The 24,191-nt window shown below is 33.5% G+C and overlaps 1 protein-coding gene and 1 long non-coding RNA gene across 38 annotated transcripts in view; one reads left to right on the forward strand and one right to left on the reverse strand.

The window, feature by feature from the left end:
- Positions 1-24,191, forward strand: part of LOC149525630 (uncharacterized) — a 484,863-nt gene that overhangs the window by 296,626 nt on the left and 164,046 nt on the right. The gene's annotated exons all lie outside the window — the stretch shown is intronic.
- On the reverse strand, positions 9,296-23,940 carry LOC102450967 (uncharacterized). Its single transcript, XR_012896307.2, has 3 exons — positions 23,183-23,940; positions 18,509-20,915; positions 9,296-14,430 (listed from the first exon to the last, which is right to left on the reverse strand). It is a non-coding gene; the product is annotated as an uncharacterized LOC102450967 (long non-coding RNA).

Consider the following 24,191-nt stretch of genomic DNA (forward strand, 5'->3'; position numbering starts at 1 on the left):
CAGCCTGCAGAAAGCAGCATGGCATCTCCTTTCTGATGTGTGTGAAATTTATGTGCACAAAGGCTCCTCCTTATCTATGCGTGAACTAAATAAATAAATAAAGGCTTTTGTTTGCCAGGCTACTTGCACATGACTGTTTTGACTAAACCACTCCATGTTTTTTGTACTTTGCGGTGCTGAGAAACAAGAAGAAGATGGGGGGAAAAATCCCTAAACCCAGCTACAAATAATGCTGCAAATAATGGGAATCTGTTCATCATTCTGATTATTGCTGATATTTTGGGAGACTTTCTTTTAAAAAATAAAACAAAAAGCCAAAAACCGTGCCCTTGACTGACACCAGCCTCAAAACGGTAGGATTGGCATGCCGCCAATTTCTCACCCGATAAGACAGGGCAGGAGGGTAGAGAAAAGCACTGACAACATGGCCGTTGTTTAGTCTACACTGTTAAGACCTTAATAGGAAGGAGCAATTCTCCAGTGTCATGAAGGTTTTGCCAGTTTGCATCTGCTGCAGTGGGAAAATTAAGGTGATGGTTTTTAGAATTAAAATTGCAGTATCCTTTCTTTTTGTTTTTATTTTGGTATGTGATCAGCCACTGTACTGCAGTGTGACTATGTAAAAATAATAAATTGCCAAGTAGTTATATACCTATTTTTCCAAGACCCTTTTTATCTGGAGGAAATTTGGGGTGAGTAGTAGAAAGGAAGGTAGACAGGATCGATGGGTGATGGGAAAAGCATAATAAAGAGCCAGGTGCAATACTGTGTGTTCATAATTAGCATTGTTTAGATTTTAAGGCTTTCTATTAAGATTAAATTTAACAAAAGAGAGAAAAAGATGCAAGCAAAAGTCAGATTTTTTATTTCAACAACAGGTTGTGAAAGACATGTGTATTAGTCCACAACCAGACTCTTTCTGTATCCTGGATAAGAATAGATCAATCTATATATTAGGAGAGTAAACATTTAAAGAGATGCCTGACGATTTTTTTTTCTCCAGAGTAGTTTGCACTTTGATGTGTGAAGGTAAAATCCTTTTAGTGCTATTAAAAGTTTGCTATGTTAAATAAAAGCACAACTTTGTCTTGTTGTAGTTTCAAAGTGAAATAAACTGGAGCAGAGGCAGTGATTTAAGCTATAGTTAGGAGAAAAGGGCAGGAAGATTATAATATGATAAACAATGAAGAAAAATGGCAGGAGAATAATGTTTACTTTTGAATACAAGGCCTGCTGCTAGGTTGGCACTGTTTTTTAGGTTAGCAGAGGCTGGAGGAAGGGCCCGAGTGAGGCGTGGCTAGATGCTGTCAAGGAAAAAAAAAAAAGAGGTCTGCAAATTGCTGTTCTCAGCTCCTTCTCTTTCCCCCCTCCCTTTGAAAAAAAGGCAGTGCTTCCTCTTAAGACTATTAAAATTATACAGAATTTTAACCATCTAGTGGACTGGATGCTCTTCCCTGGTATTAGGAATTCTGATTTTGCAAGGAGATAAATGAAATGATTTAAATGATCACACTATTTTGAAGGTATTTTAAAATGCAATAAAAACAATAGCTTTACATTTCATAAGAAATTATTTAGTTTACTTTTGATGTGTTTGCATGTGGGATAAAGTTTAACAAAGTCCTTTGAAAAAATGTATCTAATGTTTTGAAAATAGATACCCTGCTCTTATAGCCCTACCACAAAAATCAAGAGGAGTTTGCTGATCTGAAAGAGAGGAGGAAGGGCAGTTCTAATAAAGTAGAACATTATTCAGGCAAGATACAATAATGAAAGCTGATAATCATTTTCTTATTTTAATCAGGACATTTTAAAGAATTTGTATCCGACTTTAAGGGTCCAGGACATTTCTCAAGCAGACTACGTGGCAAAGTCATTTCCATGTACTTGGGCTAGCTGTTTATACTGGTTAACAAGTTCTGTAATATCAATAAAAAAGGGCACATCCAAAGAAACTGTTTCATTAACACCGCATCATTCGCTGCATTTACATCCCCTAGTTTATAAAAATACAGATATTTCTAAATAGAGCTGAAATATGACTTTCTAACATTGTAGAAATTCTATTAACCATTTAAGGTCTGGCAACTGTGAATAAAGGATAAAATATCAGTAAATCCTAAGAGGTTTGTAAATGTACCATTAGAGGAAAATTTAAGAAAATCAAAGGCAAGGTTAAAGTTTCATAGTAATTATTATTGTTCTACTAAATATTTAATAACTCTTAATGTGTTCTTATATTTAAAATTAGAAAGAAGCTGAGACTGTTATTTCACTTTGGAGACATCGTTACTTTAGAAACCCTTTAATAATCGTTTTCATGTTTTATTGAAAGAGGTGTAAATTCTGTGGTTTTGTTATATTAAATAGTGATTTTGTTTTTTGTTTTGAATCTGAGAACTGTCTATTTTCTCTAAATTATGAATCTACAATTTATAAATAAATATTAAGAAATGTATTTTCTATATAAAACTATTTAGGGGACCTAGTCTGACATTCCTCTTTCTTTACTAAAACTTCAATTGATTTCAAGTTTTGTAGGATCTTATAGGCATTTCATTCAGTAGCTAAGGTTTCTTATGGCCCCAGCTCATTCCTTAAAAAATATTTTCTCACCTGTTGTCCTTCAGAGAGTGGAAAAAATTCTCTAAATGGTCATGCAGAATTTTACATACATGTTAGACTGATTTAAAAAATTGTCTATTAGACCACTGTCATGTAGGGTAAATAGCCCCTTTTCCACTTGCTTTTAGGTTCCATAGAAATGTACGATAAGTTTACTTCAGAAAGAGCCAGGAGAAGCATAATGAGGTAGTTAGTCACAGTCTGAATGTGGTGTTAGGGGAAAACAGTACAGGAATTATGGGTTTGATTTTCAAGGGATAGTCTTTGCAACCTATGTCTGTCTAGAGCCTCCACTAGTATCCAGGCAATATTTAGACACTAAATTCTGGATTCACTTTTCATTAGCTGAACATTTTTGTCTGCTGAACACTTTCTTTTTCTTACAAGGGCTCCTGTCCATCTGTTTTTTCATTAACCCTTATATTTCTTTTTCTTTGTATATGATATGTAGCAAAAATCCGACTTTGAAAGGGAATTTGAGGTCTAGGAAGTATGGAAGCAAGTAGGGGGTGAATGTTATAGTCATTGATTAGGCAAAATATGCAAAATACTGTTATTTCCCTCCCCCCCCCCAATGTATAGTATTTATATAGTTTATATCTAGTCTATATATAAAACTAAATTAAATTGTTTATTAAAAAGAATAGAGGATCAGAGCTGAGAAAATGCTTCAGAATGCTGACGCCCATGTAATTCTTTTAAAGAGTTTTAAAGGAACATAACTTCTACATTAAGGAAAATATGTATGTAAAGAGTACAACACATACAAAGTTCTGTAATGAAACTGTTACTTTTAGTCAGTAACATTTTAGTATTTAAAAAAATAGATAAAGCTAAGCATACTATGGGTATAAAATAATTAGACTACTTTCCTGTGGGGTATAGAAATATTTCGGTGTAGCTAAACAGTATGCAATAAGATTATAGGAACTTTAAAAACTGGCATATTTATGCATATAATTATATGTGGTATATATCTGTAGACCATATATTCATAATATATATCATGACATTCTTAAATGTTTGATTTAGTTGTGGAAGCGTATGCTCCTTTTTCAGCAATTAAACTAAAATTGCAGAAAGCTCTGTATTTTGTATGTTTACATGGCTTGTTTTAAATCCAAACAAAGACAAAGCAGTTTTTAACATATATCAACATTCACAGAGATAATGATAAATGAATAATATAATCTTTATTTGTCGGTTAAGCTACAGGAATTGCACTGGGTTAATTAACCCTAAGAATTGAAGGTTTAGTCTTTTGTTCAGTATTTAGAGATCTTCAAGATATCTGGTTTGCCTGAGAAATTTAATTATATAATTATTATAATATTACACATACTATAATTTAAAGAAGGTAAATTATAGTATATAGTGATATTTACAATTATATTAAATATAATTGCAACAACATGAAATATAATTAGAAAAATAGATGTTATGCAACACACATATTCAAGTACGTAACTTGTACCAGTGGTATTGTATGGGAAGTTAGGTAAGGCACGATGTAGCCTAATAATTTTGCTTTTATCAAGCATGAATAAAAAAAATCTGCCTATTTACATCAATGCAATCCCATTAACTAAAATAATGAGACTTATCTTGTCCACTGTATTGGTGTTTGGGCTTTTCAGTTGTTCTCCTGAAAGGTTTCTGGATATATGAATTCTTCCAATATCTATAGAATAGTGATAATTTTACAATTAAATTACAGAAAAAGGAGAGAGGGCTTCATTCTCCTCTCCCCACAGTGCAGCTCCATTGCTTTCATGAAATTACTTCTGATTTAAACAAACAAAATATTTTGGGATAATTAAAGCGATTTTTTAAAATTTATTAACATAATGTGAATTTATCTTTTGGTTAAATCAGTGACACAAAATCTCCTGTGTAATACCAAATGTAAATTTTATGGTCTGAATTTTAAAAATGTTTATCATTTATTGGGGAAAATGGATGCTGCTGCTTTTGCTGTTCTGGCTATTCATTTAGGTAAATAAACAGGAGGGCCTGAGCTCTTCTGGAGATCCGACCATTGATCATGACAAAAAGAAAACCTGCTGCAGTTTCTGCTACAGTTGAAACAAAAATGCTTTTTACTAGAAACAAAGTAATACGTGTACATTCCTAATACTTCTTAGTGTAAATGTCTTCAAGGTTGTCAATTGTTCTTACTTGAGAGTGGCAGCTTCTTGTATATTTTATTTTGCCTCTGATTTTTCAATTATTTCATTAATTATGGAAAAAAAACCAAAATGAGAACATTGCCAAGTTTTTTACACTAATAAGGAAGTGTCTATTTATTGTAATTATCAACTAGAGGATCAATCCTGCAAACAATAGCACGTATGTAACTATCTTTTCACATATGCTTTCCCATTATTCCAGCACAGAACTGTTGCAGGATCTGATCCCTCCATGAGAGAGAGAGAAAGAGCCCTGCAACCACATACACACACCGCACCACAGAAAACCACATCAGCTCCACAAACAACCAAGATCTCCAATCACAAACAAAATGTTCAGTTCAGTATATTCCTGATGTCAGTTGGAGGAATATAAAAGCTAAGGGATTGGAATGAAAGAGAATTACATTTAAAAAGAAATAATATTTAAGAACAGATTTTTTTCCTCTCCAGAATGGTAATTTTAAATGTTTAAATAGGGGATAGCTTTAAAAGGCATCTGTCTGCAGTAACTTCAATCTTATCCTCTCACTATTTTCTTCAGTCCAATAAATGCTCAGAGCACTGGTCCTGCAAACGTGAATAGCTGTACTCATAGAAGTAGTCAAACTGAAGCTAACAAGGCTATTACATTTGTATAGCTATTGACATGTGTTTGTGCATTCTGGCATCTCCTTTCATCATCTTCCTCCTTATATTTGAACATCTCACCTCTGAGCTCTGTGTCTTTTTGCTCTTATGAATGGAACTGGGTGTGGGTTGTGCTCAGGTGCTGTCAAAGGTTGTGTAAAGTGTTAAGCATAATACTGAAAGCCAAATGCTACAAGTCATCCTGGATGTGGCAATTTCCCAGTATGCCTCACACACCTGGAATCGCTTGTTTTTATAAAATGGCCCAGTGCAAATAACATTGGGAGGAAGTCAACAATAATAATAATAATAATTAGTAATTAATAAATTAATGTATTCAGTCAGAAACTATTAATGCAGTAGTAGCCACTAATTTAATAATTTTTCCTGTTTTATTTAAATACAAAAAAAACATTAATTTTAGTTAAATTTAAATACTTCAAATACAAAGGATTCAATTATTTAAAGTATTTTTTCATCTTTCTTTAATTACCATTGGCCATATAAGACATTAAAACATAGGAATTACTTCACTAAATTGGGTCAGTGGTCCATCTAATTCGATATCCTCTCTCTGACCAGCTATTAGCAAGTGCTTCAGAAGGGGGTGCAAGAAACCCTATGGTGGACCACTTTAGAATAACTTGTCGATACGGGAAATTTCTTCATACCCCTGTTAGTCAGTGATTGTATTATGCCCTAATGTATTGGGGTTTATATCCCCTCTAAAAATAATTATCCTAACATATCTGTGGATATTCTCATAATCCATGTAAATGTCTAATCCTTTTTTAATCCTACTGAACTCCCGAATGACATATTATGGAGTGGCAATGAGTTCCAAAGGTCAATTATGTGCTGTGTTAAAAATAGTCACTGTAAAAGTTTTTAGTTTATTGCTTTGATTGAATTTAATTGTGTGCCTCAGAAAAATATATGAATACAGTGCTTATTTTCTCTCTCCCAGTGCAATAATTGGTGTATCTCTATCATGTCCCACTTTATCCATCTCCTTTCTAATCTAAATAGTTTTGATTTTTCTGCTCTCTACTCATATGGATATCTTTTGATGCCTCTAAGTCATTGTTGTTGCCTGCCTCTGCAGTCCTGTTATATTTTTTAGATGATCAACAGGACTTTAAAAGAATTTACCATTGATTAATACATGGTGGAATTCAAACATTATCAATGTTGCTTGCTGCCTTATTTCTTTTTCAGCCTAATGCTTGGCATTTGAACCATTGCTCCACAATTAATGGGGTTTTCTCTGAGCTGCCAGGTCTTTTTCTTCAATAGTTATGCTTAATTTAGATCCCAACAATATGAATTACTTGGCATTTGTCAACATAGGAATTCATTATGTCACCATGCTGCACATTCAGCTAGCTTTGTCTGATTCCTCCAAAGTTCCTCACAGTCTTGAGTAATCTCATCAGAAAATGTTGCTACTTCATTCACCTACTTTTACAAACCATTGAATAGTATTTTAAACACTGATCTGAGTAAAATTCCTAGGCTATACTATGGTAAACATTCGCCCTATTGAAAATTGACCTTTTATTCCTACTGTTTGTTTACGGTCTCTTAGCCAGTTTCTAATTCTAAATCTTAGTCTTCTGTTTTCTATGCAGCCTGTTAAAAGCATATTTGAAAATCCACAAATAATATCATATTCTTTGGTTAACCTGATAAAAAAAATCTAGTAGATAAGAAAGGCACATGTTTCCTTTTTGTAAACCAGGCTGCTTTCCCCTGATTAAATTATCTTCATTTAGATATAAAAGTTATACTTTGTAGAGTAACCCTTTTAGTCAGTGTACCTGGTAGTAGCATAAGGGTCAGTGGCATGTAATTTGTGTGTATGTGTTTGTAGAGATATCTAGATATAGATATATAATCTAGTCCTGATGGCTTCTTGTTCTATAAAGATTGTTACAGCACTTCCTGTTTGGCACAATAAATCAGGTAATAAAGGGAGAGACTAACAGGTGTGTCTAGACTGGCATGATTTTGCACAAAAGCAGCTGCTGTTGCATAAAATCTTGCCACCTGTCTACACTGGCTGCGAGTATTTGCACAAGAACACTGACTTTGTAATGTACAAAATTAGTGGTTCTTGCGCAAATATTGTGACACTCCCGCTAAGGGATGAGCCCTCTTGCGCAAGTATTCTTGCGCAAGAGGGCCAGTGTAGACAGCAACATTAATTTCTTCCACAAGAAAGCCCAATGGCTAAAATGGTCATCGGAGCTTTCTTGCGCAAGAGAGTGTCTACACTGGCATGGATGCTTTTGTGCAAAAGCAAATCTTTTGTGCAAAGGCACATGCCAGTATAGACGCTTTCTTGCGCAAATACTTTTAACGGAAAAACTTTTCCATTAAAAGTATTTGCGCAAAATCATGCCAGTCTAGATGCAGCCATAGAGTTTAAGGCCAGAAGGACCAAAAGATCCTGTAGTCTGACTTCTTCTATATCACAAATCACCTATTTGTGTTTGGTTAAAGAATATCTTCCAAAAAGGTATTCAGGTCTGAGATAGGTGTCATCCCATTGACTTATGTGCTTCAGGCAGATACAAATAATTTTTTAAATGGAAGATTAAACCATGAGGCTCAGCTCAGTCCAGAGTTAGAGACTATATGGAAACTGCTCCATCCCCAAAACAGCTCTGGCAAGAATTATGTCTCATATAGTCATATTTCTTCCCTGGGTTTTCCTTGATCTAGGGAGGGAAGAATATTTTATTTCTCTGCTTTTTGAGATGCAATTTAATTTCCCCTTCCCATCTGGCACCAAGCAACATCTGCTGGACAGTGTAAAGGTGTTGGAGGGACAGAAAACAAAAACCCACCCACTCCCCTCACACTTGCAGTACAGTATCAGAAGTGCAGCCCCTGATACCTGACCAAGAAGCCAAGCTAATATGGTTATGGAGGTGAGTGAGAGATGGTGTGCTTACTCTTCTGTGTGATCAAATAGAGCTCAAGGTCATAATCAGTATTTTGTGCAATGCCTTTTATCCTCCTTATTTGCTCCCTTAATTTCCTAGTAGCAATGGATGTGGGTAAAAGAGGGAACAAATGTCATTATCTTGAGTTTATATAAATATATATATATATATTTAGAGAGAGAGATAGTTATAATTTTAAATAGCTTTTCAATTTTGTTTATTTTTATATTATTTTGGAGTATCATTAAATGCATGGGCACCTCCTATGGAAAACCTTGTGAAAGAGGAAAAACTTATTTGTGAAGCCTCTTGAGGTAAAGTGCATGACATCTCTCTAACATCCTCCCTCTAGTGTATGGAGTGAGCAGCCTCATGGAAGAACCAGGGACAGGGCCTCCTATGTTCAGATCGGGATCACACAGGAAACCTTAGCCCCAAAGTTGATGTATGGAGCAGATATCTGTGAATTTGGGTCTCTCCTCACATCGAACAGTATGGCTACCTCTTTTACTGGTGCTTCCAGTAGCTTTCTCTCTCTCTCTCTCTCTCTCTCTCTGTCTGTCTCTAGAGCTGGATGTTCTAAACTTCATTCATGGGTATCTTGTATAACTAATGCTAATTGTAGCCAAAATTAAGCTCTGGATTTTTGCTGTCATTTTTATACTCACTGTTACAGGCTCTGTGCCAGTGCAGGTCCCCTGCCTTGTCTCCTGTCAATTTCTACTAGGACCTCAACTGTGTAAAGATTATCTGTGCAATAGTGGCAGAAGTAGAAGTATTTTGTGTAGGCATTGCTCCCCTCCACACAATCTTATGACCCTTTTCCCCCTTATATATTGACTCCTCTCCATATTGTGTAATTGATGAGAGTACCTAGAACATGATGGACCATATCACCATAAAATGTATTTTACTGATAATATATTGCAAGGATGTTTCCTAATGTACAATGTTAAGGTATCCAAAGTACAATTAATTCTAAAAATCCAGAGCTGGTACAGGCCTAGCATTAATAAACATATTCACCCAGCATAGCACCTTTCTTCACAAGTAATCCATAATTTCAGTGAAACTGCTTGCAAAGCAAGAAACTATTTAACATGGAGGCCCACTGAAATTTAATTACAGAGTAGTAAATAATTGAAATAGTTCTACATAGCACTTTTCATCCATAGATCTCAAAGCAAAAGCGCTATAAAAAGGGTATTTTTATCCCCATTTTGCAGCTGCGTAGAGCCAGATTTCCTGAGCTCTTAGTCTGGTGCTTTTTCCACTATGCCACACTGCCTCCCATGTACTGTAAATACAATACAGTGAGTCATTCACTCCACGGTTTGGTAAGACAGTATTATCAGTAAGGGCATTTATGCATAATATTATAAATAAATAGTCACATTTCATAAAATTTAACACCAAAAGCGACGGAAATTAATTTAGCCTACTTAAAACAAACTAGCAAGATGATTATTTTGTAATACAAGTTGTATTTGTCTGTTACAAATGGAACACTTTATATTGACTGTTTAGGTATTAAAGATATATAAATTAATATGATACCAAACCAAAACATTTTTCAGTTTCTAATAATTATTTTCTATGAGATATGAACAAGTTTTACAAGTCAACTCAGAATCTATCAGAAGATAATGGTGAAAAATTATATTTTTTATTAAAAATACTTTTGGCTGTTTTAAAAATAAAACAATTAGATCTGCTAGCAGTGCAGACATACACATTTTTAAAAGGCAATTCTGTTTTAGATTTTTTTAAAATGTATTTGATGCTTTTATAGTTATATCTCATTGAAGCTTAATTGTATGTTCTTGTATTTGAAAAAAAATAAGTCAAATGATTTGGTGATTAAAGAGAGTTGCCACTTGCCTGAGCTACAGCCCTAGGGATATGACCTTTTTAATCCTCTTTAGTTAATGTATTGGTGATCTTTACTTAGGCAAAGTAAATAGTGCTATACTGAACAAAGAGGAGGTCATGCTTCCTGCATTACACTCTGACCCAGAGGTCATGGCCTTTGTTCACTTCTCAATAGGAATTGCTCTCAATGGGCCACCACAAAATGGAGAACTAATTTAGGCACGTGCTGGCATAGAATGGCACAGTATCACATTTACTTCATGTAAAACTCTTGAATACTTGTACTTATACCAAACAAAAAAATATCTTTTTAAATTGGATTAACCCTTTCATTTGCCCGTGTTTATATAATTACTCCTTTTTCATTGTTGTTAGCTTTATTCTGGCAAAAACACATTGTTCGGATAATTCCAGTGCAGCATGTGCAAGTGCTTTATTTCTCTGATTTGACAAACTTACAGCTGTTCACATTTTTAACTGATGGTAAAGAACTTGCAATTACTTTAACATTATTTTTGTAATTTGTTAGTCTTGATTCTCTCATCAGAGCATTATTAGATTAATGAAAATTACTGAATTTGTCTAAAAAATGAAACCTAAAATATGGTAACTGAGATACTATAGATGGGCATTTGGAGGCATAGATATTATCTCAAAATACAACTTGAAAAGAAATGTGTCAGTATATGTATATACTCTGTCTGAAGATTTTTCACCTATGCCCAAAGACATCCTCAATGTATGGGATATACCAGCATGCAAAAGCAGGGTCCTTATTTGGCCAACACAGCCATTGAACTCCCTAAATAATGAGGGAGCATATGAAATAGAGTGGATAACTATGTAAAATGTAAAGGATGGCGCATAAGTGTACTAGATTCTTTTCTCACTTAAATTGGTTTTATACCAATGTGACCCTGTTGACTTCAAAAGGTTACTCTTGATTTACATGATTGAAAGCAGAATCAGTAACCACTATGAAATTTCTCAACTACTTTATAGAGAGCTATTACTTCCTACAAAAAATTTCATGCATTTGAAAGATATATATGTTGTTATGTACAGCCATCTGTTTCTTCTGTGTGATATTCTCCATTCATTAATGAAATCTATTAAAGAAAGTAGTGAGATCACCAAATAATTCTTCAACCTGTGAACACATATATCTTGAATAAAAATATGATACTACAAATTTTTCTTTCTTTGCAAAGATAAAGCCATTAGTCTCTGATGACTTAACCAAATTGTCTAAAACACAGCAGGATTAAAACTGCACAGAAAGGCATTGAATAAAAACTTGCAATATTACACTCATAAAAATATAATACTATCACAGTGATGAAGCTTAATGATCTGTGTGCCTGTCTACAAGAATAGATTCAAGTGCAAGCACAGGGCTAAAATATGTATTAAAATAATTATTTACCCTCAAACGTTGATAAATCAAGCCTTACTGACTTTGAATCTCCACCCCGTTATGCCACTTAAAAACCATGGAGTATGTTGGCTATATTTGGTGTATTGGAGCAGAGAATTGCATTCACTATGTTGCTGTTGGTGAAGGATTTGAGCCTGACAACACTAGCAGCTGCTGTGTTTGCTACTTGTAAGTATTTCTACTGACTCCAGTTGGACCACTCCATTAATATGCTCTACACCTTGTATTGGGTGCTTGTATGTCTGTGTCATTGGCATAATCTGGGTCAATCTTGCTTGCATTTGTTCATGCCACCATGGGTGGGTGAGTGAATGTGGGGGTGCATATAGAGGTCTGGTCCATAGTAATCTCATGCAATACTGCGGGAGGAGAATATGGAGAGTCTGTGCAGAAGTTAGAGACCCCCAAAGTCAAGTAGTGCACAATTACGTTGGGACTGCCAAAAAGTTGAATAGTGAGGGGCTTTGGACAGGGGTTGACAGAGAGGTTAGAGCAGTGCTAGTAGATTTTCAACATAAATTTGTCAGTTGTGCAGGACTCTTCTCCTTGAGGAGGAGGGAGTGTACCAGTAATGGATTGGTTTCTATCAAGTGCTCCATTCCTCACCAACACTCTCCCTGGACATGTCTACACTGGGAAATTATTTAGAAATAACTCCTGAAATAATTATTTCAAAATAGCATGTCCACACTACAGAGAAGCCTCGAAATTAGTCCGAGGCAGGCTCCCTTAATGTGGACACGATGTCTTGATTTTGAGTCCCAGGAAGCACTGGGGAATAATTACTTGGAATGACTCTGGGGAGTAGATATTTCAAAATAGCAACAGTGGAGCATCTAATAACTATTTCAAAATAAGCGATATTCCTCATGGAAAGCAGGAGTAGTTATTTCAAAATAACCAGACTGTCATTTTGAAATAATGGGCATGGTACTATGGACGCTCCGCTTATTATTTCAAAATAAAGGGAATTATTTTGAAATAACTCCCTCCAGTGGACCAGGGCCATGTGATTGAGCTGTATGATATAGTAAGAATTTGACCTATTTGAACAAAGGTAAATATAGCCTAGAAAATGTAATGCTTCAGCAAGACTGCAAATAATCTGTCACTTATTTTTGCCTGATCCTTTCAGTTCACTCCTTTTGAAACTTTCTTTTCTTTGAATTCTATCAATCTCAAATTTAAAAAAAAATTCTTGTCTTTAAAACAAAATAATGTATTTTGGGAATTATGTGTATTTAAATGATAACTGTCAGCTACTTTAGGTCCAAAATTTGGATTGAGTAATAAAACAGAAAATAAGGTGATTGAAACAAAACCCATTACAAATAGAATGTTTATGATTTTTTTATTTGATCTTACTGAGAATGGTTCTGCTATGGAACCAAGCAAACAGTCTGGTGCTAGTACATGAGAAATGGCAAATAAAAGTGACTATATAAAACACTGAAATTTGCCAATAACTTTTCCTTGTCCAAATGAAGAGAAGTGCAAAAATAAAATATTTAGATAGTGACACATAAAAAGATTTTTAAAATCTTTCTGTTCAATAACCTAATGTTTTCACACAATTCAGAATTTTTAAAAATGTGTATTATGTCCTATGTTGTCTAATAGGAGGATCACTGTCAGGTCAGAAATCTTATATATTTAAGTTCCTTTCCAGTGTTAACAAGCTATATTTAGAATACTGAATATTGAAAATAGAAAATAACTTTTCACCTTTTGCATACAGGCAGTCATATTGTTTGCCTTTTTGCTGTATGCTTAGTTTGGGGAGTGAAAATAGATGAGCGAGTTCTTATGTGCTTTGTTTAGTGACTTTTCATATTTTAGTTGTAATGTACTAGTACAGAGATACAATGTGTGGGGTGCTGACTTTATAGGGGAATGTTTGATCTAAACAAAAAGACTTCTAGAACTGAAACTTTTAGAAAAATAAAGAAAATATTTCTTTCAATCTAAGTTTTGTAAAATGCTCCTTTCTCTTTAAAAACTAAAATGAGCACCTCAGTTGATCTGACAATGTCACATTAAGATTTCTGTTAGTAAACAAGTTTTTCTTTCATTAAGAGATGTCTTACAGTTAATTTCAATTTTCTCAGTAAATAATCTATCCAGTATTATGTAGTATTAAGTGTTTTTGGTACATACCAAAAGATACCACCTCTTAAATCATCAAACTGAATGGGGACATTATGGATATTTTCTTGCTGAAGTGCTTTCTGAACATTTAACCTCCTCTCCTAGTAGTTGATTCAACCGTAGTTTTCACTCTTTTCAAAATAACTTTATCTCTGTCAGGGTGAACGAAAGTGACAAACACTCCATTGCAGATGTTAAAGTTGATTCTGTAGTATTGGTGTCACTGTTAACAATTTAATAATCTCATATGCATTGTAGATCTCAATAGCAAGGTTGGTTCTCCTTCAAGATAATCTGACATTTAATTAATTGCCACTACAGCGATAAATGTTATACAGATTACAAAAATAAATATACGTAGCACTTTAACAACATTATGGATTCTAAATGTGATTTACACAGTGAAACTTATGAAGGAGCCAGTGTTGTTATGCAGCTTCATCAGTTGCGACTCTCTCCTCAAAACAATCCCCAAATGTATTGAATTCACTGTGGTTCCACCTTATTTTGATGACCAGCTCTATTATGCAACTGACTTTTGTTGGTCCCTTGAGTAGTTATTTTCACTGTACTTGACCTGGAGGAAAAAAAGGGAAAAATTACTGTTAGTTTGGGAATTTGGTGAGGTTTTGGCTTTAATATACAAACTGCTGAGTATTTTTTTAAGGGTGGTAAACGGTTTCCTGAACGCTAAACTGCCTGGAATACATTTAGGTCTGTTAGAATTGGGCACAATTCTGTTGAAATTAAGGGAAATATGTCTATCCACTTTTATCCCAGGATGGAATTTGTTCCTTTGCCTTTTTTTCCTGTGAATTGAGTTAAAATGCTACATGTGCATATAGTTGCATAGAGTTGTGCCATTTCATAGTTGAAAATAAAATAGTATTCTATATAAGTGCTGTCATTTCTGGGATTTTTTTCTGTAGTAGTATAATTACATGCTTCTTTTCTACTGCAGAGATTCACCCTGCTTTGTCAAGAAAAATGGTATACACTAGTCAAATGGCATTCTCTTCCAGGAAAAAAAAAAGACAATGTTACTATTAGGGCCTATACATTCAAAGAATGGTGTATCATACAGGGATTTAAGCACAGAATATTTTTTTTGAGAGATTAATTTTTTTTCGACTGACCTAAGTGCTTGTCCATTTAATGGCTATGCTCTGACAGTACAGAAGGGGTCAAATTTGCATGAGTTTGGTTAATATTCCTATAAAAATCATTCAATGTGTAAATAACACACATGTCCACACATCTTTCTATGTGTTGGAATCCATATAAGTACAAAACATACAATAACATTTTATCAAATGTTATCAAAACACAATAAAATGTGAGGTTCCACATTATTAATCTCCATGCAAATATTCCAGTCTCCTTCCACGTGAAGAAAACTCAGTGTTGCCAATGGAAGTTCTGTGCACAAAAGGAGAACAGAATATTGTTATTGAGCTTTGTTTTGTGGAACTGAGAATAAAATTCTGTTCTGCACGTGTAGGTATGTGGAATACTCCATTAAACAAAAATTTCTGAGTTATGCCAATTGCCTTAATTGCTACAGTGCTGCTGAAAAGTCTGAGCTCATAAGTGCCATTAATTTAATAGCAAAATGTACATATACTATGGATCTAGGACCAAACAGGTTAAATTAGTGTTCAAGGGTTAAAAGATTCCTCTTGTAGTATAATCTGTTAATTTGTGATGATGTTAGGTATTAGCTGTTGGGAATAATACATGCACTAATTCAGGTGCCATGTTTAAAAACTTGTACACTCTTTATTTGAAATTGCCTATGCTTCTTATAGGTCAAGAACATTCCTGAAAGCTTCATGGTAATATTCAGGGTTTTTTTTAACTTTAGTTTTTAATATAGTGAGGAGGGAATGTATGGTGGAATTAGGACTAAGAAGGAGTACATTTGTATTTATGGTTTTGCAAAAAAATGTAAATTGTTAGTATTTTTTTGAAGTATTAGCGAAATACTTTAATTTGTATTAAACAGGATTGTACACCCACAGGCCTTTATACTAGGAAATGCTTCAAAAATGTATAAACATATAAAAATGTGTCAGTGTAGACATGTAATTGGTTAAATGCTGCATGTATGTAAATATATGTACACACATGTAGGATATATAATGGACGTGTGTAAATACACATTTTTTAAAATAAAATATCATCACAATGTTTTGTTAAAGCAGTTAATAGTAAATTTCCTTCCATTACTATCACAGAATTATTGATAATGGTGTTAGAGGACAATTTTGATACTAGAATTAGCATAGAAAGCTCTCTAAAAAGGTGATGTATTTATAAATGAATCAGAGAGAAGTCTGTTTTTCTACCAAAAATAATCACTGCCTTGTTGCCAAGAGACAAAGGTGTTTCTGTAATTATACTAGATTTCTTTATTATGTTAGTCACTTGCACTAGCTCATTGACAGCACAGTTGTTTTGGAACTTCTTTGGTGGACCCAAATGATGGGATACTATTGCTAAAGTGAAAATAATTATGTTAAAATAAAAATATTGAAAGGTGCAATTTTGAATTTATCTTTTATTCACGTACAATCTATTTTACTACAATTAAGAGATGGATTTATTCCTAGCAGAAAATGGTTAATTTTTAAATGTCATGGTATTTGTCACTAATGTACTCTGAGAGCTTTCATATGTTGAAAAGGATTATTTTGAAACAACTGAAATAACTGTTGACTGTTGTCTGAATAAAATCAGTTAACCAGTTTTCATGGCATTTTTTATTGCTAATGCCATTTCATAATAAATATTATCAATTTATGTAGCATAGAAAAAGTTTGTGAAAATTTTCTGTACATCAAGTGTTCTGATAACTTTGTTTGGATTTTGTGCTGCAGTAACCATTATTAAAATATCAAATACTTTTAAAATTATATAGATGCTGTTTGTTGCTGTTTTAATTTTCAATAAAACTAAAATAAGAATAATTAGGAAACAGAATTCTTTGCAGTTCATTTAAGATTTGCTGCAATATTATAGCAGAATAAAAATTCTGTTGGAGCTGTAACACTTTTAGAAAACATATTCATATGCAACATTGATTTGGGTAATTGACTTCATTTTGTAGGACAATACATTTTGCAGTTTCAAAATAGAATAGGCTGAGTTGAGGCCTTTTGGCTAAAACTGCTCTTCATTATACTGATGTGAATCCATCAGTAGCGTCAATATCAGCAGAGTTCCTCTGAATTTATACCAGTGCAACTCAGATCAGAATTTGATCCTCTATTCATATTTTCTTTCTTTTTTGGGACATTTTTCCCAATTCTTAATGCTCTTTTTATGTTTTCTACCATATCTGCTAAATATGAAATGTGTGGGTACATTTAATAGCTATGGTATATTTTTTCTGTATGGAGACACCTTTACATATTAAAAAATCTGGTCACATATGTGTATATATTCTTACTTATTGAAGCACATCTCACAGTATAAAATTCACAAACTTTAATTCATATATCTCCTAGTAAGAGTAAGGGTTATAGTAATGGCTAAAATTGCTAACATTCAATAACTTTAGTATGTATAATATGACTAAACTGAAAAATAAATCCCCTCTCTGATAACATAATAGAAGTCAGATTATAAATATGATTTAATGAATAAGGTGACCTTTGATCAACACCTACCTTTCTTAATTGCTGTCTCTGTTGAAAATTGAGCACAGACTTTTAAAACGTGAAAATATTCATGATTATTTTAAAGTATTATTTAAGTAGGTAAAATAATATGTCTAACAGGTTTTACTGCTATGTGTCATTAAGAGATTCTCTTTTGTGAAAAAAAGCTTAATTCCACCACTACTAAATATTTCTTTCTTTAAAATTTTGGATTTGAGTTTCAACATTTTATACAACAAAGCTAGGTAGATAAAATTAAAATTAATCTTGTGTATCATCTTCTATATTATATATTGGGTAAAGAACGATATATACTTAATTGAACTTATAAAACTAAAGTTAAACATATAATACATAAAGAATTTGAATAATCAGTTTGCAACTGGATAACATTAACTATATGTTTATAGAATCTTGCATAAATACAAATATCTGTAAATAAAAAATATTTTATTGTTTAATATATGTTTTATTTAAAGCCCATCCAGGTATTATTGAAATTTTCTTGTTTATAGCCATTTCTAATAATTGGTACTGTACCTTATTTTCTCATTTATTATAACTATCCTGGAAAATGCTACTCCTCTCCTTATAATTTAAAGATGCAAACTCTAGTTCACTGCAATCATATTCTCAGAGAATTTACTACCTTTCATGAAAATATATGGTAATTTACAGGATTAAAATATTTTAAATCTTGTTTTTATGGACTTCATTAACAATTAAAGCATATATGTTTGCTAACACATTTTTGCTTGTTATGAATTGTTTAACAGTGAGTTTTTCCTTCTTCGGAATTTGTTTCTGTAGACTAGCTAAAATGCTATATCATTTTAAGCAGAACTCCTATTTAAATCAGTGGAGAATTCTGCTTAAAAACCAGTAACATACTGTGATCCTAAGTTCACCAATGATATCACAATAGAATTATTGCCATAGGCACTAACATAGAGTAGAAAACATACATCATAAAAATTAGTTCATGTCACTTACCAGTGAAGGTGAAAAAGTATTATTGTACAGAATAATAGAGATCACTCAACATTTCGAAGATATTAAGCTTGGTGCATAAAATATGACCTTCAATAGCTGTGAAGAAGTATTTTAAACTTGGGCTTTGCAGCATTTATTTCATCTTCTTTAAATATGTGTTGATTGCCGTGGGCTACTTGCTGAATAGGGTGTTTCTGAACAAGAGTAAGGGTGGCAAAAGAATTTGGCCCCTTAGTGTTTATTTAAAAAAAAAAAAAAGCAAACAGTGTGCTCTATTTCTTCTATTTAAAAATTGTAACAAAAACACCTATATAAAACTAACAATGCCCCTCAACAATCACTTGCTTTCAAAGGAGAAATAGTGAATACCACAATGAGTCATTTTAACAACTAGCAAAGTCACATTTTATGCATGAAATACAGTGTTCTGGAACTTGCAATGTGGCTCCCTTATCATTCTGTATAACTACATAGATCCCTTCACTGATAATATAAGCAGCTAATTCTTACACTGTAAATCCATGATAATTGTTCCTGTTTGACTAATTTGGGTATTGAAACTTATTACAACTAAAATCACAAAATTAAGGAAACAGATTTTTGTGTGTGTAGATTGACTTTTTATTTTTTTTAAATATTTGTTGATTTCAGTAGCACATCTTGTACTCAAACCGGAGTGAGGATTGTGGAATAGACTGTTTGCAAATTTCAGAGCAGATGTGTATGTTCTATAAACATTATATAAAAATTAACATATATTTTATTATGGTATGCTGCTTTCTATTAAAAGATATTTAAAGGAATGACTTAGACTATCAATGACACTAACCCATCCTGCAAAGCTATATAGTCTAATTCCTGAATTAAAAATAAATTTCAGTTCATCAGATCTTGAATTAATATATAATGTGAAAAGCCATATTGAATTTCAAAAATGCATGTACAGTTATTGATTAAAAATTGATCATATGCTGTAAGTTTTCAGATGTTCCCTTGTCCTTTAAAAGTCAAAAATACACTACTTTATATAGTTTCTCAGTTTCAAGGTTAGCTTTCCCTCACAGATATCCACTGCAATGAAATTACCAGATGCAAAATATGCAGTATATTTATGACAACTAAATAGGAGCCAGTAAGCAACATTTGATCTTGTGTTTTGATTCTATGCTTGTGGTGAGAGCACTCATCAATACAGTACATAGGACAAAATGTTGATACAGTACTTCCAGTTTTAAGCACACTGTTGTGTACATTTAAAAATAATTACAAAAGAACCAGAAACATATTGGTTAGCACACTTTTCAAAACTGCTAATGCAATGCACTGTTTAATGCTTTCTTCCTGAAAAAAATTGTCTTCCTGCCAGAGTTTCATTTGTGTTGATATCATTTTAATGCCAAGTTTTCTATAAAACATTTCTATTAAAATACAGTGTAATGAAGAAAAAGACTTTGCAAAATGCTTTATTTTGTTTTTAAGGAAAATATCGTTGAAATTTATTCTTATTCAAACTACCTTTACACATTTGGAAACACTTGTTTTAAAATTGTTTTTATTTGTTATGTAGGTATTTAGGGGTCCTTTCTCCCCATCACTAAACTGCCACTGTTCCATTGATGTTAAATGGTATTATATAAAACTAGGTCAGAAGCCTATTAAAACAGGACCGAATAATATGTAAATACTGTACAGGTTGTAAAATGACCAGTAAGTTTGATTTTGCATGTTACCTTGAGTTTTAGGAGGACAAGTGGTAAGGCTGCTTTGCTTTTCTAAAATTTAGTTTGAACTTTTGGGAAGTGTCTTTAAAAAGAAAAACCTTCTGTTATATAGGAAGAATTCTCAGTGTTGTCACTTATAACAAAAATTATTATCTTGGACATTATTAAAAATGGATTTTCTAAGACATGCAATTAAACCTTTTTACAGAGACTTCCTGTAGAAAAATAATTTGCTTAATTGGGTCAGCTTTCCCAATGTATATGCATATTCATTTTAATTATACAATGTATACAGTTTTGAATATCAAAATATCACCTTCATGTTAACTATATTTTTTGAATTCATTCATAGATAATGGACCTTAAAATAATGTTTCCACTTCCCTTTATGGAATCCTTCCTCCGTTCAGAATGGTGAATGGAATTAAATTGTTTGCCCTTATCTCTTCCAAACCTTAATTTTTCTGTTCAGTGACCTAAAATTTGATTACTTTCACTCTTAAGTTAGGGTTATGGTAACAGATGTAAGTTCTGAGATAAATTCAAATTAACGTCAGTTCTGCAGTTGTCACCGTAGTTTCATGATGTAAGATACATTTTAGTTCTTCCTCTTCCATCCCCCAAAAGTTCTCCCAGTTCAGACACAGAATAAAGATGTGCTTGATTGTCTTCAGTTTCTTACTTTACTAAAAGTTGGAAGACAGAGAGGAGAGGCATTTTATTGTGGCATTGAATGGACAAAAATTAATAATAAGATGTTGAGAAACAAAAACTAACATGCATTTAGAGAATCATCTTAAATGAACATAAGTGAAAGCAACTACCTTTGGATAATTTAGTCCAGCCATTCAAAAAAATGGGAAATCTTATTTGTATGTGTGTCAGAAGTACAAAATTGTTGGATACACAGTGAAGTACAGTCTGCTTTCTTTTGTATGTGGATTATAACAGTTCCCTGTGTGTGCTGACAAATGCATGACACAGTGAATGTCATGTCAGTGTTTAAGATTAGCAATACAAAACTGGACAAAAACTGTTCTAATGTTCAATGTGTTTAGCATCCCAAGTTTATTTTTCTTACAGTTTTTAATTGTCCGAATTGATGACCCATGTATCTGCCTGTATGCACTCTGTATGCACTGGCATATTATTTATAAACTACTACACACTTGGCTCATGATTCTTAAACATGATCTTCAGCAAAAAGAAGGGTAGAAGAGAGTATCTGGATGTTTTGTCATTCTGCGATGTGATACTCACATAGACATTTTTGTATTGTGATGCGCCCAAAACAAATATTAAAAACATTTTGTGGTTTCACACTATAAAAAAAATTGGTAAGCATATATTATAAAGTGTGTATTTGACTTAAAGAAAGAAATATTATCTTATTTAGGATATTAGTGGTTGAGTGAGTTCTTTCTCAAGATCTTGAAGTTGTTTGGGAAAGTTGGTTATAAGTGAGTCTTTAAATATTTCAGTAGTCATTCAGGATGCAGCACAGCTCAGCTATGGCTCATTTGGTAGAAAACCACATATACTGAATTAGACTTTCTAGAACTGGCTGATGCATTGCTTTAAAAGATCAAATGTAATAAAAGTTATGTTTGCAAAAGGGAAGATGGTTTTCATATTCTGTATTATGTGTAGCAGGAAAATATGTTCTGTCAAGTACCTTATAGATTGTGATTTTACCAGTATGGCTTTTGTGAGTGAGTACTCAGGCAGGGAACATCCTAGGAGTTTGGTAATTTTGGAAGTTATGTTCTTTTTAAACAGAATCAATTATAAAATATGTTCACCTATCTTTGCAAGTGACAGTAGGTCAGACCATTGAAATAATGGACGCTTGAGTCACTGAGTTTATGAAAAATGTAAATGGGGCTAACTTTTAGAAAAACTCTGACTTAAAACACCTTTACTCCATCTTGCAGGACAGTGAGTTTTTCAGAGAAGCCTGGAGAAAAGTCTCTTTGGGGGGAATTCAGTTATTGCAAGGGAATAAAATGTTACAACTCAGCTTTCTTTTTTTTTCCATCATATTTCTTTTCCTGCCACTATTTGCTGATCCATATTTTAAGGAACAAAACTTCATTAAATATTTTTATCAGAAGTATTTCATAAAACCATTGAAATCAATGACATGAAACTTTATAGCTGGTTTAAAGGGTAGTCATGAAAGCGATGATGGCATATGCAGAATAAATATTAAATCACAGGGACAGCTATGGCTTTCCTTAACTGATCACCTAACCTCTTTTCTCATGTGATAATACTTACAGGCGGAGGACACCCTGAGGTTGAACACTGCAAGATCTCTTTTTTTTTTCTCTCTCTCTCTCTCTCTCTCATGGTAGGGCAAATCAAATGTTTAAACAGCATTTTTGTAAAAAAAAAAAAAAGCATATAAAACAATTTTTGAATATGCCAATAACAGAAAGCGCGCGCACACACACACACACATTATTACAACAGGGAGAGTTCATTGGTTAACTGAAATGGCGAGATGTGACGCAAAAGGACACTTGGATGAGTAGAAATGCTGATGGATGCCAAAGCAGGCGTACCAGGAAATGCTGTTGCTATGAGAGAAGCACACAGACTGAGAGAGAAAGAGAGAGAGTGAGAGAGAGCAAGTTGGGGAGGCCTTATTTTTTATCTTTTGGTTATACCAGAGAGACTGCAAACATCTCTGGTGTTTAGCAGAGAGAGAGAGGTTTTGGATGGATATTTTCATTAGCATAAGTTGAGGGACAGAGGGAGAGGAGAGGTAGCTTAAAGTATAAAACAGATGAAAAGTAGAGAGGAGCTGCATATTCTGAGTCAGCCATCTGAGTTATGGTAGATATACAAATTAAATACAGCAAATGAAGCAACTCAGTATGGTATCAGTGCTGATGTTAAGACTTACAAATTAAAACAAAAATGTAAAATATATATATAATAACCCCACCTTTTAAGCTTATGAAATGTCCAGCTGGAATACAGGCGTCTCTTTTGTCACATTCTTAAGGGAACTGCAATAAATTCATCTTATAAATCCATTAGCAAAAAAGAGGGCAAAATAATTAGCAAGGACCTTTTTTTTTTTGTCTTGCTTCTTCAGCAAGGGGGAAAAAGTTTGTGCTATGAACTTAGCCTAGCAGCTTCTGGAACTTGTGCCAAAAGGGGCAGGAAGTTGTTTTACAATAGAGTTACAGTGATCTGCCACAAATGGAAAAAGCCAAATGTTGGGCTCTGGGAAGAGGAAAAAATATTCTTTCTCTTCTCCCCCCAAACCCTTTCTTTTGCCCCGCAATAAAAAGGAAAGTTCAGCTGAAAGTTGATTTTTAATTGCTTTTCTAAGTAATGGAAAGATTATCTCACTTGCATATTCCACAGCAAGCATGAGAGAAAGAAGTATCAAAGGGACGTTTAAAAAATGCACTTGGTAACTAGCAACGGGACTTTTGGCATGATTCCTCGAGTTTGCTTGAGGTTATGGAAGGGGGATGGGAAGAAGAAAAGCAATTCTACGTAGTACGTTTTCTTAAAAAAAAGAGGGGGGGACCTTATAATAGGGTTTTTTTTTTTACAGGAAATGTGTGTTGATCCTCTAAAGCTGAATCCTTGGGTATTTGTAGCTCGTCTTTGCCGGCCGATGTGTTTTTTGTGTGAGTGTAAGCGCTCTCAATCAAACAGCAATCATGGCAGCTGTTTTTCTTCCAGCACAGCAGTTGAGCTGTCTCGCCCAAATGCTTATCAGCTTTTGACACTGTGCCAAGATAGTTATAAGGGCCAAGCAGTCTCAGCTTGGCTGTGCAGCTGGTTTAGAAGTAAGGGCATGAGAAAACAAAATCACTAAGTTTTTGTCACATACAGTATTTGCTTTTCTAAATCCCCATTTACTACACTGATTTTTCTGTGAGGCATTTTGATGGTGTTTATGGATAGCTTAATATTGTAAATACGTTTTATAATTT

Source organism: Pelodiscus sinensis, chromosome 1 (assembly GCF_052426305.1).
Source record: "Pelodiscus sinensis isolate ZL-2025 chromosome 1, ASM5242630v1, whole genome shotgun sequence".
NCBI classification, from domain to species: Eukaryota; Metazoa; Chordata; order Testudines; family Trionychidae; genus Pelodiscus; species Pelodiscus sinensis.